At 53.2% G+C, this 13481-nt stretch overlaps 1 long non-coding RNA gene across 2 annotated transcripts; it reads left to right on the top strand.

Annotated features, from left to right (window-relative positions):
* Nucleotides 1-3824: 3824 nt before the first annotated feature.
* LOC129634098 (uncharacterized) lies at nucleotides 3825-5405 on the top strand. 2 transcript variants are annotated; one of them, XR_008705421.1, is made up of 3 exons: nucleotides 3825-4029; nucleotides 4772-4925; nucleotides 5272-5405. It is a non-coding gene; the product is annotated as an uncharacterized LOC129634098 (long non-coding RNA). The 2 variants fall into 2 exon arrangements; XR_008705420.1 differs by lacking the exon at nucleotides 3825-4029 and adding an exon at nucleotides 4095-4160.
* The last annotated feature ends 8076 nt before the right edge of the window (nucleotides 5406-13481 follow it).

Below are 13481 nucleotides of genomic sequence, written 5' to 3' on the forward strand. Positions count from 1 at the left end.
TTCTTCTAAGGGATTCCTGCCCACAGTAGTAGATATAATGGTCATCTTAGACAAAGAGCCTCTTGATGAAAGTGAAAGAGGAGAGTGAAAAAGTTGGCTTAAAGCTCAACATTCAGAAAACTAAGATCACGGCATCTGGTCCCATCACTTCATGGAAAATAGATGGGGAAACAGTGGCTGACTTTAATTTGGGGGGCTCCAAAATCACTGCAGATGGTGACTGCAGCCATGAAATTAAAAGACACTTACTCCTTGGAAGAAAAGTTATGACCAACCTAGACAGCATATTAAAAAGCAGAGACATTACTTTGCCAACAAAGGTCCATCTAGTCAAGGTTTTTCAGTGGTCATGTATGGATGTGACAGTTGGACTATAAAGAAAGCTGAGAGCCGAAGATTTGATGCTTTTGAACTGTGGTGTTGGAGAAGACTCTTGAGAGTCCCTTGGACTGCAAGGAAATCCAACCAGTCCATCTTAAAGGAGATCAGTCCTGAGTGTTCATTGGAAGGACTGATGTTGAAGCTGAAACTCCAGTACTTTGGCCACCTGATGCAAAGAGCTGACTCATTTGAAGAGACCCTCATGCTGGGAAAGACTGAGGGTAGGAGGAAAAGGGGAGGACAGAGGATGAGATGGTTGGATGGCATCACCGACTCAATGGACATGAGTTTGGGTGGACTCCGGGAGTTGGTGATGGACAAGGAGGCCTGGTGTGCTGTGGTTCATGGAGTCGCAAAGAGTCAGACATGACTGAGCGACTGAACTGAACTGAATTCCATATGCTAATGAATGGGAGGATTATTCCATCTATTTTGAGGAAAGAGTGGAGATTTCCAAGATTTGGGTCATGCCCACTCCTTGGTCTTTTGACAGTGCCTTGGAACTGTCATGACACCTCTGGGTGTGTCATTTCACTTGCTGATTGAGCATCAAGGTCTAGTCTTGTCTGCCATCTTGGTCCCATTTGATTCTAATTGGTTTATGTTGTGTCCTTGGGCTATATCATTCTTTCAAAAGTTTGCACCCTGTCCCTTTCCTTCCTGTTACACCAGGACAGGGTTGACCTCCCTCCTCCTCCAGTCTCCCTGGAGCAGAGCACTCTGCTCCCCAGTGCTCAGGAAAGATCCCTTCCAACATGTGTGGCCTCAGAGCACAAGTCTTCCTGTGGAGAGAAAGCCAGGGCCAGGGCTGAGGTGTGGAGGAGACCAGGACATGTCGCAAGACAGCTGGCCAGGGCTGGTAAATCAACAATTCCTGAACAAACACAGCCGACTCTGGTCCTGGGCCTCCTCCTCACGCTCTGTGGGCAGCCTCCTCCCCTGGGCAGTTCCTCCCTCCTGTCAGCCAGGCCATCTGTAGCTCACTCAGCTCCAATTAGCTCAGTAATTAGCACCTCATCAGGCCTGTCTGCCTTTGAACAGCACCCCCGGGAAGGGGTTTGAGGAGGTCTCCATGACCTCAGGGCCCAGGGCTGGGCAGGTTCAGGCAGGCCCAGGGGCCAGGCTGCAAGGCCCCATCAGTCTCCCTGCACCCAGAGGTGCCCTCAGCTGATGTGGGCTTCCCAGCACTGGGCAAGGGAGCCATCTGAAGAACCCCTCTGGGATTGGAGTAGGGGGCTAGAAGCCTCAGGACAAGGCTTCTCCCAGCAATCCCTGGGACCCTTCTCAGCACCCACACACACCTTCTCACCAGCTCTGCTTATTTAGGGACCCCTGGCTGGCTGGGATATCAGGGTGATAGGCAGGGGAAGTTAAGAAGACAGCTGAGTCCCCAAGGGAAGGGGGCAAAAGGGTAGGGTCAGATCAGGGAGCTAAGGGTGGGGTGGGGACGGCTTGTGGCTGGTGGGGTCAGAAAGGCCCCACTGTAGGAGACAAAAGGAAGTGGCGCAGTGTGAGAGGTTGTCAGGGTGTGTGAGGCCGCAGCACAGTGGAGAGTCTCTGGAGTCAGGGGCAGGCTGAGATGTTCCCTGACTGAGCTCAGTTTCCACATCTTTAACAGTGGGACAGTCATAGGAACAGCTCCCAGGTTCCAGAGAGAATCACAGGATGTGAGGTGTGGGGCGAGCCGTAGTGCTATGGAAGTGGCAGGCAGGCAAGCGGCGTGCGGGGACCCAGGCCATGGGGCAGGAGATGAGGGTCACAGCCTTTGTCTCCGTCTCCCAGACTCAGAGCAGCACTGACCCAGGGAGAGAGGTCTTGACAGGGATGCGGGTCCCACCAGGTACTGCTGAGGCTTAGGGGAGGATGTGAGGGAGGGCACGTCAGGCCCAGGTAACCAGCCAGTTTGGACGGCGCAGGGGACACAGACAAACAGGAAGTCAGCCTCACCCCAAGCCAGAACCCACAGACTGGGGTGGCTTGGGGCTGATACCAGGCTGTGGTCAACCCTGAGACTGGAGCCCTAGCAGCCGGAAAGGCAAGTACAGAGCAACTGGGGGAGGATACTTGGCCGGGGCCCGGTCTGCCCTGCAATGAGTCTCCAGTTCAGCCTAGAAAAGTCCCACTGCTTTGAAACTCCTGCCTCACTGTTATGGTGCCAAAACTCCCCATCAATGCCTCCTTCCTGGGGATAAGCATGGCTTTCTTAAGGATGCTCTGGTGGAAAAAAATTTAAAAAGCCACCAGCCACTTAACCCCGTCCCAAATCCCAACTTGCCACTCGTGGCTGTGGGACCTCAGGCAAGGAGGCCCTTCACCTGGCTGAGCTACAGGGTCTTTGACTGTTGAACTGATGCTCCTGCCCCAGGTAAGCCTCAAGTGCCCAGTGTTCTCAGGTGTTTGATCAGGCCCGGAAGGCCATTAGCACTCAGGGAGACTGTGTTCCCACTCCTTCCTCAGACCAGTTCCTGAGAAAGCCTCGGGACCCCGAGAAAGTGCAGGGTCGAGGTCTGCTTTCCCTTCTCTAGAAAGGAGAAGTCCTGTAAGTCATGGTGGGAAGGCCAGAAAGCCAACCCCCGCTCCCCCCCATCCCTCCTCCCTCCAGAGGCTCCCTGCTGGAGGGGAGGGCCAGGCAGACCCTTCCAATAAAGTCTCCTGCTCTTAAGTCTCCAGTTCCCAGCCCATCTTCATCCCCACTCCAGTTCCAGCTCCATCCTCATTCCTGTCCCAAGTCTGAGGAAAGAGCCAGGAAACACACCAGGGTGATCCTAGTAGGGCAAAAGGCCTTGCAGGGGGTTTGTTCAGTTAAGAAAAAGGGACTCAGACCCCCCAATGGCTCCTTGCCTCCAGGGGGCAATCTGAGGGCTCCCACTGCCCCTGGCTGGATCCTCCTTACGCACCCTCAAGTCCATGGGGGCATCCTCTGACCTGCACCATGGGTGCTGAAGGTGAAGGGCAGAAGTATGAGGCTCTGGTCACCCTGTGCCCTGCCTGTGACCGTGGCCCCAGTTTTCCCTAGAAGGGGCAGCATAAAGCCATGAGCGCCAAGGGCAAATGTGAAGGCATTTGCGGGGCAACTGTTCCCACTACTCAGCTCGACTGTGGGGGCGGTGGGAGGCAGCAGGGGAAGCTGGTGAACCCAGGAAGAGGATCTGGCTTGGATGTGAAAGACCTGGGCAGCTCCCTGGGCCCATCTGACCACAGCCTGTGTCTGCCCTCCACGAACAGTCTGCTTCAGTCCTCAATCAGGGCCGGCCCAGAACCGGGGCCACCTCTCATCCACTCCTGCAACCCCTTCAGTCCCACGCACTCCTGTGGACTTTGAGGGGCCCTCTGATTGGCTGACTCCAAGATTCCATTCAGGGTGGGTGGAGTGCTAACCACCGCCCCACCCCCAGGGCTATGGCTGGGAGCCAGTCCCTGGGGAGCCAGGACCATCACTGTGATCTGATACACTTCTACCAGGGTGCGGGGCTTTTCACCCATGGCCAGTCAAGACAGGCCTCAGAGTAGACTGAGGACCCTCCCTGAGCTTAAGAATGTGCTCCCAGGGCCAGGGCACTGAAGGTCAGAGGCCCACACTCTGGGCTGGAGGTGCCCCGTCCTCAGCTCACATCCTGCCTGTGCTGCTTCTTAGCTGTGTTGCCTTAGGTGAGTCATTTTACCTCCCTGAAGCACAGCTTCTGCGGGTATAAAATTAGGATAACTGCCCCCCCACCTTGTGGGGCAATCAGGCAGACTAGGCCAGAGTGTGGATGTGAGGAACCCAGAGTGAGCTGGAGGTGAACCCAAGGGGTGGAGGTCACCAAACTGGGCTGTGCAGCTGGGGGTGTGCATGCAAGTGGGGGTCTGTCCTGGAACAGCCAAGAGCACCCCGTCTCCACAGTACTGGAGGCCTGCCCCCTCCCTAGCCCTCACTCAGCCTCTACCCCTCCCCATTTCCCATCCAATCTCCTGCCCACCCTGCTGCCTGTGGACTCTGTCCAGGGCTGTTGACTCTTCTCATTACAAGGACAACATGGGTCTAGAGCCTTACAGTTCATGGAGCTCAGTGGACTGTAGTGGACAGCAGTCGCCAGAGCTGTGGGCTAGTAGGCCAGTCGTGCAGATGGGGCAGCCCAGGTGAAGGGACCTGCTCAAGCTCTCACTGCCAGGGAGCAACAGAAGCAGACCCCAAGCTGGAGTTCCTCACTCCCAGCCCTGCACTCCTGCCAGCGTGCCTGGAATGGAGCCTTCCCAGCCAGGCCAGACTCACAGGAGCTTGGAGGACCAGGAGCAGACGTTGCAACCACTCAGAAGCACAGCCACACCTTCGAACATGGCTTTTCATTCATTCTTTTCCCATTCATTTATACATTCATTGGCTCACCCCCTTGTTCTTTTTTTTTTCAAGGTTGAGCCCACACAGCATGCAGGAATCTTAGTTCCCTGACCAGGGATGGAACCCATACCCCCTGCAGTGGAAGCACGGAATCCTAACCACTGTACTGCAAGGGAATTCCCCCTTTGTTCTGTGTCCTGCACTCTGCCACGCCTGTTATGCCAAGGTATGCATGGCCTCTGTGTGTGTCCACAGGACCCACTAGTCACTCAGGGTCCTTAAAGCCCTCTAGCCTGGGATAAGGAAGTGTAGAGAGGGTGGGTGTTGGGGTGGGGGTGTCCACGGCCCTCTACTCTGATTTTGTTCCCCTAACTCCATGCCCACCCTCCCCTATCCCCAGGCCTGCCCCTGCACTCACTGCTTTGGGGGTTACACTGAGTTCCTCTGCCAGACTAGCAAAGGAGAGTTTGCATCCTGGCTGCACCCCAGCCAAGCTTTGTGAGCTCAGGCCAGTCCCTGGACACAGTTGGCCGGTTTTCTCATCTCTGAAACGAACTCTTCCTTTCTTACAGTGGAAGCAAGTGAAAACCACAGCCCTCACTGGTTCCCCCTTTCCCACTTGAAGCCCAGGCTGCTGCTTCCCCATCTGTACCAAACTGGAAGACCTGTACCATATAGACAGGGGTTGGGTCCCCTGACTCTCAGTTTTCTCATCTGTAATTTAGGAGTAAAAATACTCAATGGTATGTTGTGAGACTAAATTAGAAAATCAATGTATCTGGTGCACAGGTTCATTATAAACTATAGGAATGGATAAATAAAAACAAACCCTCGAGTCTGCTCTAACTTCAAAACCAAAGCAAACCAAACTCTGATCAGAAAATGCAGATGCTGTACGGCTCGTAGTATACCCCTTGGGACTCCCATTGTGGGCCCCATTTCTGTCCTTGACGTCCCACAGGCTGGACGCACTTGTGGATGCAGGCTGCCCAGAGGAGGTGGGCCTACAGCAGCCCCAGAAAGAGGCAGGAGGCGGAATTAGGAGTTAGGATGAGGCCCTATGGGTCTTTCTCTGACTCAGGATGGTCTAGAGCAGCAGCCCAGGACCTGCACTGTGTGAGGGACCCAAGCGGTTGCTGCCGGAGAGGCCTTAAGTCTTCAGCTTTCAGCAGAGGCTCCACACAGGGCTGCTGCCAGCCCACACAGCCTGGGGAAAGGCACCACACTAGGCAGACAGAGCCCTGCGCCAGAGCTTCTGACAGGGGGAACAGAGCATGTGCTGGACTTCAGGGGCTGGACATCCTTACACACTGCCCAGCCTGCAGCTGGCAGGGACCAGTGACCTCCCCAGTAACTCAGAGGCTGACAGAGCAACTTCTCTTTCTCCACGCAGCAGCTCACCCTGTGCCCATCGCCTCCAGGCCCACTCCTCCCCAAGCTGGATCCCGATACCCACTCCAGCCCCTTAGCTCTTCAGCACTGTCGGGCACAAAGTAGTATCAGTGTTGGATTTCCACCAAAGGTCAGGAGGGTGGAGAGGAACATCACAGCTAAGCACTGCAGGCAACCAAACGGTGGCCATCTTGTTTTAAAACCCATCAGCCATTTCCTATCCTGCCACACCTGACTCAGGCCACAGCTTGCAGACATCTGCTGCTGCTGCTGCTAAGTTGCTTCAGTCGTGTCTGACTCTGTGCGACCCCATAGACGGCAGCCCACCAGGCTCCCCCGTCCCTGGGATTCTCCAGGCAATAACACTGGAGTGGGTTGCCATTTCCTTCTCCAATGCATGAAAGTGAAAAGTGAAAGGGAAGTCGCTCAGTCGGGTCCGACTCTTAGCAACCCCATGGACTGCAGCCCACCAGGCTCCTCAGTCCATGGAATTTTCCAGGCAAGAGTACTGGAGTGACATCTTCTAGGGTTTCCCCAACCCCTGTCTGAAATGCTTGTTCTCCCACCCTCATTTGTAGCAATTTAGCCTCCTGCCCCCACCCCCACCCCAGCAAACCAGCTATGTCTCTGCATTTCTAAGCCCGCCCAGGCAGCTTGCTAAACTAAAGACACCTATCAGCCCAGGCCTCTGCAGCCTTCAGCTACAATGTCTCTTTTAACAAGCTACACCCGTTCACAGACAGTGCTTTCCTGCCCACCCACGTAGAGAAATGGACAAAGAAAGATAGGAAGATTTATTCCTCTGGGATTTATTTCTTCTCCCCCATGAGTTTGGTCACTTTGCTATCTCATTTTTAATATGTGAAAGGCGATCTCAGGTTTTAGATGGTGAGCACCTGTTACAGGTTTATCATAAACTGGTTAGCAAAGGAAGCAGTCAAGGAAAACAAAACACAATAGATTCCTCCAGTATGGGGGGAGAAGCTGTGTAATGAAGTGATTTGCAGCACAAACACAAAGCCAGACAGCCTAGTTCCCATCCAAGTTTTGCCCCTTTCTAGCTCTGTGACCTTGAGCAAGTTGATTTAACGTTTCTGTGCCTCGGTTTCCTCACCCATGAACAATGGATAATAACAGTTCGGACGTCATAGGGTGGTTGTTGTGCCAGAAATCCAACTGAATTCAAATTAAGTTAATTAATATGTGTAAGCCACTAGCACAGTGCCTGGCACACAATAAACACGATAAGAGTGGTAGCTATTATTATTATGAGCAAGTTTATATAGGAGAAGACAAAAGGAATGATAGATAAGGTTGTTTAACTATGTACAGGTCTGGTTAGCTTTACAGAGCTGTAAAGCTGTCACATTCGTATCAGCTGCATGGGTTAAACCTGGGTCATACCAACTAGGACAGCCCTCAAATGACCAGGTGTGGGTTGTTAATCAGAAATAACCAGCTGCAGAAGTGGTGTGGGGTTTTGTATGTGTATGTGTGCGTCTGGGCTATCTTTCTTGCCCAGACATCAGCCTGTACCCCACTGATGATCAGGCACATCTTTTAATCAAGCAGAGCCTGGGGAACAGGAGGTGGCAGAGAGGATGAGAGAGCTGGGGAACCTGTTGCAATACTGCCAGGTGGCACTGGGAGGGCTTGTAGAGAGAGGGCTTTGCTGCCACTAATTGATGGGCAGGAGGTGCTGTGTAGTGAGGCTGGGGAATGGGCAGCTGAAAGGCTCCTCTGTGGTCCTGGCTATGGGAATAGCTCTCAAGGGCCAGCCATGGTTTCTGGCCACTGGCCACACTGTCTTCTGAACCCTTGGCCTGTGTGGAGCTCCCTCCCTGAGTTCCCAGAGCCTTGGCAGGCCCCAGGTTCCTCTGCCCAGCCTTCTGCTGGCCTGAGTGTCCTGTGGAGGAGGGGAGGCAGGACTGCAGGAGGACCCAGCCAGGCTGAGCTGGGAGCCAAGAGGGGCTTGGCAACTTCTTGAGGACTGGCACAGTGCCTCTGCCTTCTCCAACCCCCCTCTGCCTCGCCCCAGGGAGCTGCTCAGGACCTGACCAAGCATTCAGTTAATAAAGCCGTGTTGATGTTGCCTGGTAAAAGTAAACCAAAAGACACAAGGTCACCTGACATTTAGTAGTTCTGGCCAATAGAAATATAATACCAGCCACATGTTTTTAAAAAATTTTCTAGTGGACACGAAAAGAGAAGAAAACAGGTGAAATTAATTTGAATATATTTTATTTAGCCCAATTTATCCAAAATATTATATGTAATCAATACATGAAATTTTTAATGACATTTTAAAGTTATTCATGACATTCTTTTACTTCAAACTAACTCTTTGAAATCCTGTATTTTACACTCTTGCACATATTCATGCCGACTAGCCCCTGCACGGGAGGAAAAAAGTTTCCTCTGCCCTCCCAGGTTCAGTTGCAGAGGCCAGAGAATTAAATTGACAAAGGACAGATTAACAGAAGAAAAAAGTGTATTTCGTATGCATTCGGGAGCCAACAAAGAAGTAGCTGGCTCATTAAATGATTAAAGGTTTACAAACCTAACTGAGGGAAAAATCGAGGGGAAATAATGGCTTCTATAGGAAAAAAAACAAAATAGATTTCTTCAGGAATGATAAATGGGTTTTTAGGCGAAACATTGTAATAAAGTTTGTGGTAATAATTGTCTATACAAGTATGAATGGTCTCTTGTCTTCTTTAGGGCCGTGAAACTCCCCTGGAGAGGGGATTTATGGTAGCCTCATTTCCCAGAAGCTGCTGCTTTTCGTCAGATAAGGGACGCTCCCAGGAGACTATTTTCCTGCATCTGTTGAATCTCAAATATCCTCAGCTTAAAAGGATCTTCATGCCAACTCTGTGGTTCCAAGTGTGTCTCCACACTATTATTTCAAGTACTCAACAGCCACAAGTGGCTAGTGGTTACCTTATTGGAGAGCGCAGGTGCAGCATCACCAAAACGTGGAGTCCCCAGACCGGGCACCTCCTGGGGCTCGATGGGGCCAGCGTCCTTTCTGCGGCCTTCCGGACCTGTTCTGGCCCATCTAGTGTCTGCCACAGGCGGGGACCCACTGCCTCCTCGGGAGCCTGAGGCTCAACTCAGGCTCCGACGTGCAAGCTGTGGATATTGCGCCTCAACACCTTTTTCAGAGCGCAAACGCGCTGTGGGGGTGGCGGGCAGGTCTTCCTTCTACCCAGAGGGTCGTTGTCCCACCGCAAATCGGGAGAGGGGAGATGCTAGGATACTACAAAGTCATCTTTTTGTTCTGTGCGACTCACGGTCACCCAGGCCCCTCGGAGGGGAGGGTCTGCGTTTTGGGACACCTGGCTTTTTGAGAGCTCCACCGCTCAAGGAGAAAGCCCGGCTCTGGCCGCAGCCATTTCTTTCGGGGGTCGGCCCCTCGCCCCGGGCTCAGGGCGCACCTCTCCTGCCCCTAGTTGGATGGCACAGAACCCTCATGCAGCCCCCTGGTTTCACAGGTGGGGAAACTGAGGTGCAGTTCCTGTGCGGCCACGCCGTGACCCCTTTCCTCCAGCTGAATCGGTTTCCACGAAGTCCCAGGGGCCGCCCGAGAAAACCTGGAGGCCTTCCTGCCCTGAGGAGCCTGGGGAGGGAGACGCCTCGCTGACTCTCCGCTCCTCGGACACAGGCGGCGGGCGGGCGGGCGAGGGCCGCGGGGACCAGGCGGCCGGGGCTTGAAACTCCAGGGGACCGTGATGTAACTCGGCGCCGGGCTTGCACGAGAAGCCCCAGGCGTTGCAGCGGCTTGTTTACCAGGTCGGGAGTTTACTGGGGGCGGAGTCACAGACGCCTCGGCCCCGCCCTCGGTGCGCCCCGCCCCCTGGAGCCCCCACACTGGTCTCTGAGAGCGCGCGACTCTGTCCTCCGTGGGATCCCAAGAGTCCGGAGCCTCGAAACAGAGCTCCAGTGGATTGGTCTTGTTTCAGTCTTAGATGTTTGAAGACCTAAAGCGGTGCCCAGGGGTGACTATGATCAGCTGAGCCCCCAAAGCAACTCAGAATAGCGTTAAAACTATGTAAAAAGCTGGAGCTTGCACCTTTAAGGCGAGGTCCCGCCTTTCTGTACGTACTAGCGTCTCCCCTGCAAGTGGTGGTGGTTAAGTCGCTCAGTGCCCGACTCTTTGCGACCCCAGGGACTGCAGCTCGCCAGGCCTCCCTGTCCTTCGCCATCTCCCGGAGCTTGCTCAAACTCATGTCCATGGAGTCGGTGATACCATCCAACCATCTCATCCTCTGTCACCCCCTTCTCCCACCTTCAGTCTTTCCCAGCATCAGGGTCTTTTCCAATGAGTCAGTTCTTCGCATCAGGCGGCCAAAGTTTTGGAGCTTCAGCTACCTGCAGTGGTATCAAGTCCCTGAATCTGTCTAGGTGTCGGTTTTCTCATCTGTACTCTGGGAAGCAGGCTTCTATACGATGCATTGCCACGACAGTCTCTGATTCTAGGCATTATGGGGAGCACTTATCTGGACCTTCCAAAATCGGCCTCCAGGGGAAAAAAACCTCCAGTATTTCCCAGGGGTCCTTCCTAGTCTTGCTGCCATGGAGATAGAGTTTGCTCTTGATTGCGAAAAGTCATTAATACCCCGGAGGACTGAAGGGCAGAGCTGTGGGGGTCTGAGACTCAAGGTGGCCTCCAGCTTCTCTATCTGCAGCCCCTCCCAGCTCCATGCCTGGGCCTGGTTCACTGGGGCCAGTGGAGGAGAGCAAGAGTGCCTGTGTGCCCAGCACCCACCCCAGCTGAGCTCTCAGGCTAGGCTCAGGCCTCCTACCCCTGGAGGAGCGGCTGAAGGCGATACACTGTATGGTTGGATGACAGTGGGTCTGGATGGAGCCCAAGGCTTGGACAGTGCTGATGCCAACAAGAACTCTAGCAGCTGTGACCTGTGCCCACAGTCAAGGTTTTCCCACCCAGAGTCTCAGTGCCCTGGTGGGGCAGGCAAACTGAGTCCAGATGAGGCAACCCAGGCTCAGAGAGAACAGGGTAGCCCCAGATCACCCTGTGAGTTGGTAACAGAGTTGCAAGTAGACCCCAAGCCCCTGTTTTACTCCCACTTCTGAGGACTCAGATCCCTCATGCTTTCACTCCTGAGAGGGCAAGAGCTCTGTGAGCAGCAAGCATTCCTGGACGGCTTTCTGGACTGGAGGCCAGGTCCAAGATAGGTAGGGCAGGAGGGTCAAGATTTGCTGAGGGTGTAAGGCGGGAAGGGCTCCCTGACCTGGGAGGTAAGAAGAGAGGGGAGGTTCCCCATGGGAGAGAGTAGCGCTTGGGAGCTGTAAGAAGCAAAGGTACAGGAGCTCTGGCCAGATATGAGAGACTAGAAAATAATACTCCAGGCCAGTGAGGTTCAAGGGCACTTCTTGAGTAGGAGGGCCGTAGACCAGATGCAGGAGACTATTGATATTGGGGGTGAGCTTTCCCATCCTACCTCCACTTTAAGCTCCCCCATTTCCCAGCCATTGAGCATGTTCTCTTCCCTCAGTGGGCCTCAGTTTTCTCATCTGTAAAGTGGGGGTCATCTCCCTGTTCTGCTCACGGCTGAGAAGGTGCTTTGTAGTTGGGCTTGACATACTTGAGGGTGTAAGGGACTCAAATATAAGTGTGAAATACAAATGGCATCAGTGAGAACCTCTCTGAGGGGCTTCTCCCTCTCCTGGATTCCCTGGCTCCAGAAGAAGAGCCTCCATATACCTGCTTCCCTGAACCCTGCCAGCGTGTCTGGGAGGCCTCTGGGCTTAGCAAATATTTGTGCCTCTGATCTAGTCAGTGGCTGCTGGAACATTCTGTCCTGCTGCCTGTTCATCTAGGCCTCTGCCTCAGGCTGTGAGGATCCTGGAAGAGGACAAAAGTGTAGGGTTTGAGACTTATGGGTCCTTCTCCGACTCCCCTCTTGCTTTTCCTCCTGAGCCCCTCATCTCAGTTTATTCCTGAAGTTCAGAACCCTGTGCTGGACACAGGGGACATGTGGCTCTAAAGAACCTCTCCTAAGAGCTAGGACCTTGGGCCCAATGTGAGCTCAGGAGCTGTCCTGCTGTGTGGTCTTGGGTGAGTCCATTACCTCTCTGAACTTGTCTCTTCATCCCGGAAATGGTGGTGAAATGGTCTGGGCACTTAGTAAGTGGTTGTTTTTTTTTTTTTTTGCCCCTAGCTTTCCTTCCATGGCTCTGCACTGTCCCCTTAGAAGTTTGGGCCTGCCCAGCAAGCCGATAAAAATAACAAGAGGAAGAAGTCTCCAGCGTTATTGAGTGCTCTGTGCAATGGAGTACTGGTAAATGTTTAACAACCAGTTCTAAAAAAAAAAAAAAAAAAAAAAACACAGTCCTGGTTTGCAGCATTTGCCTGATTTCTGTCTTGTTAATATTATCACCAGGGCCCTTTCAAGCTTCTAACATGACATCACTGGATGTGGAGTGGGCAGCCAGTGAGAGCTGGCTCCAGCACAACCCTGCATACACGATTGGCTATGTAATCCACCAGGCTCAGTGCAAAATGAAATGGCAGGGTCCTTTGCTCAGAAAGCAGGGGAAAAGCTAAAGCGTTTTCCTTCTTTCTGCAATTTCTCTCTCAATCCATTCTATGCTCCTTTGATTTAATTAATGTCACACTCCTTGCAGCATGTGGATACTCACAGGCGATGCGCAGACCCTCACAAATGCACAGCAGGATATGCAAGTCTCAAGACTTGATACATCCATCTGGGATCCACTGATGACCAGGTTGTCCCTCCTGTCAGCCACCAGGTAGATGCTCCAGGGAGTCAAGTCGGGCATCTAACCTTTCCACAGGACTACAGTCCCATCCATGTCCCACACCTCCAAGCCAGGATATGCTCAGCACCTGTGTGGGAGTGGGAAAAAGGCTTGCCCTGGCCAGGTCACCCTGCTGAGCACACCACATTGCTGCCTGTCTAGAGAATGATGGCCAGGTAAAGCCAGGTGTACCAGAGGATGAGAACACGTTCCAAAGAGACAGGAAGGTGGCAGGATGCAAGACCATGTGTGAGCAGGAGGCCCCAAGTGCATGGCACTGGCCCCGTTACCCCACTGGACTTTCCTTACAAGACACAAATTCAAAGATAAAATTATGAAGAATTTCAAGATGCTGATCAATTCCAGTGCATTAAACCAAACTCAGTGCCCTTCTGAGTGAGGGTCCTGGGGCCTGCCCTGGCCTCAGGCCCATTAAGCCAGCTCTAACTGTGTGTGTCATTCACGTAAGAGAGGGCCAGCCCAAGTCTGAGATGCCTGCAGATCCTGGGCCAAAGAAGCCAAGGAGACCCACAGACCCTCACTATTCAGAGAGAAATCTTTCCTGTTTCACGGAAAGCATTCACAGGGCATTGTGAACTTGGCA

This window comes from Bubalus kerabau, chromosome 19 (genome assembly GCF_029407905.1).
Source record: "Bubalus kerabau isolate K-KA32 ecotype Philippines breed swamp buffalo chromosome 19, PCC_UOA_SB_1v2, whole genome shotgun sequence".
Classification (NCBI taxonomy): Eukaryota; Metazoa; Chordata; class Mammalia; order Artiodactyla; family Bovidae; genus Bubalus; species Bubalus kerabau.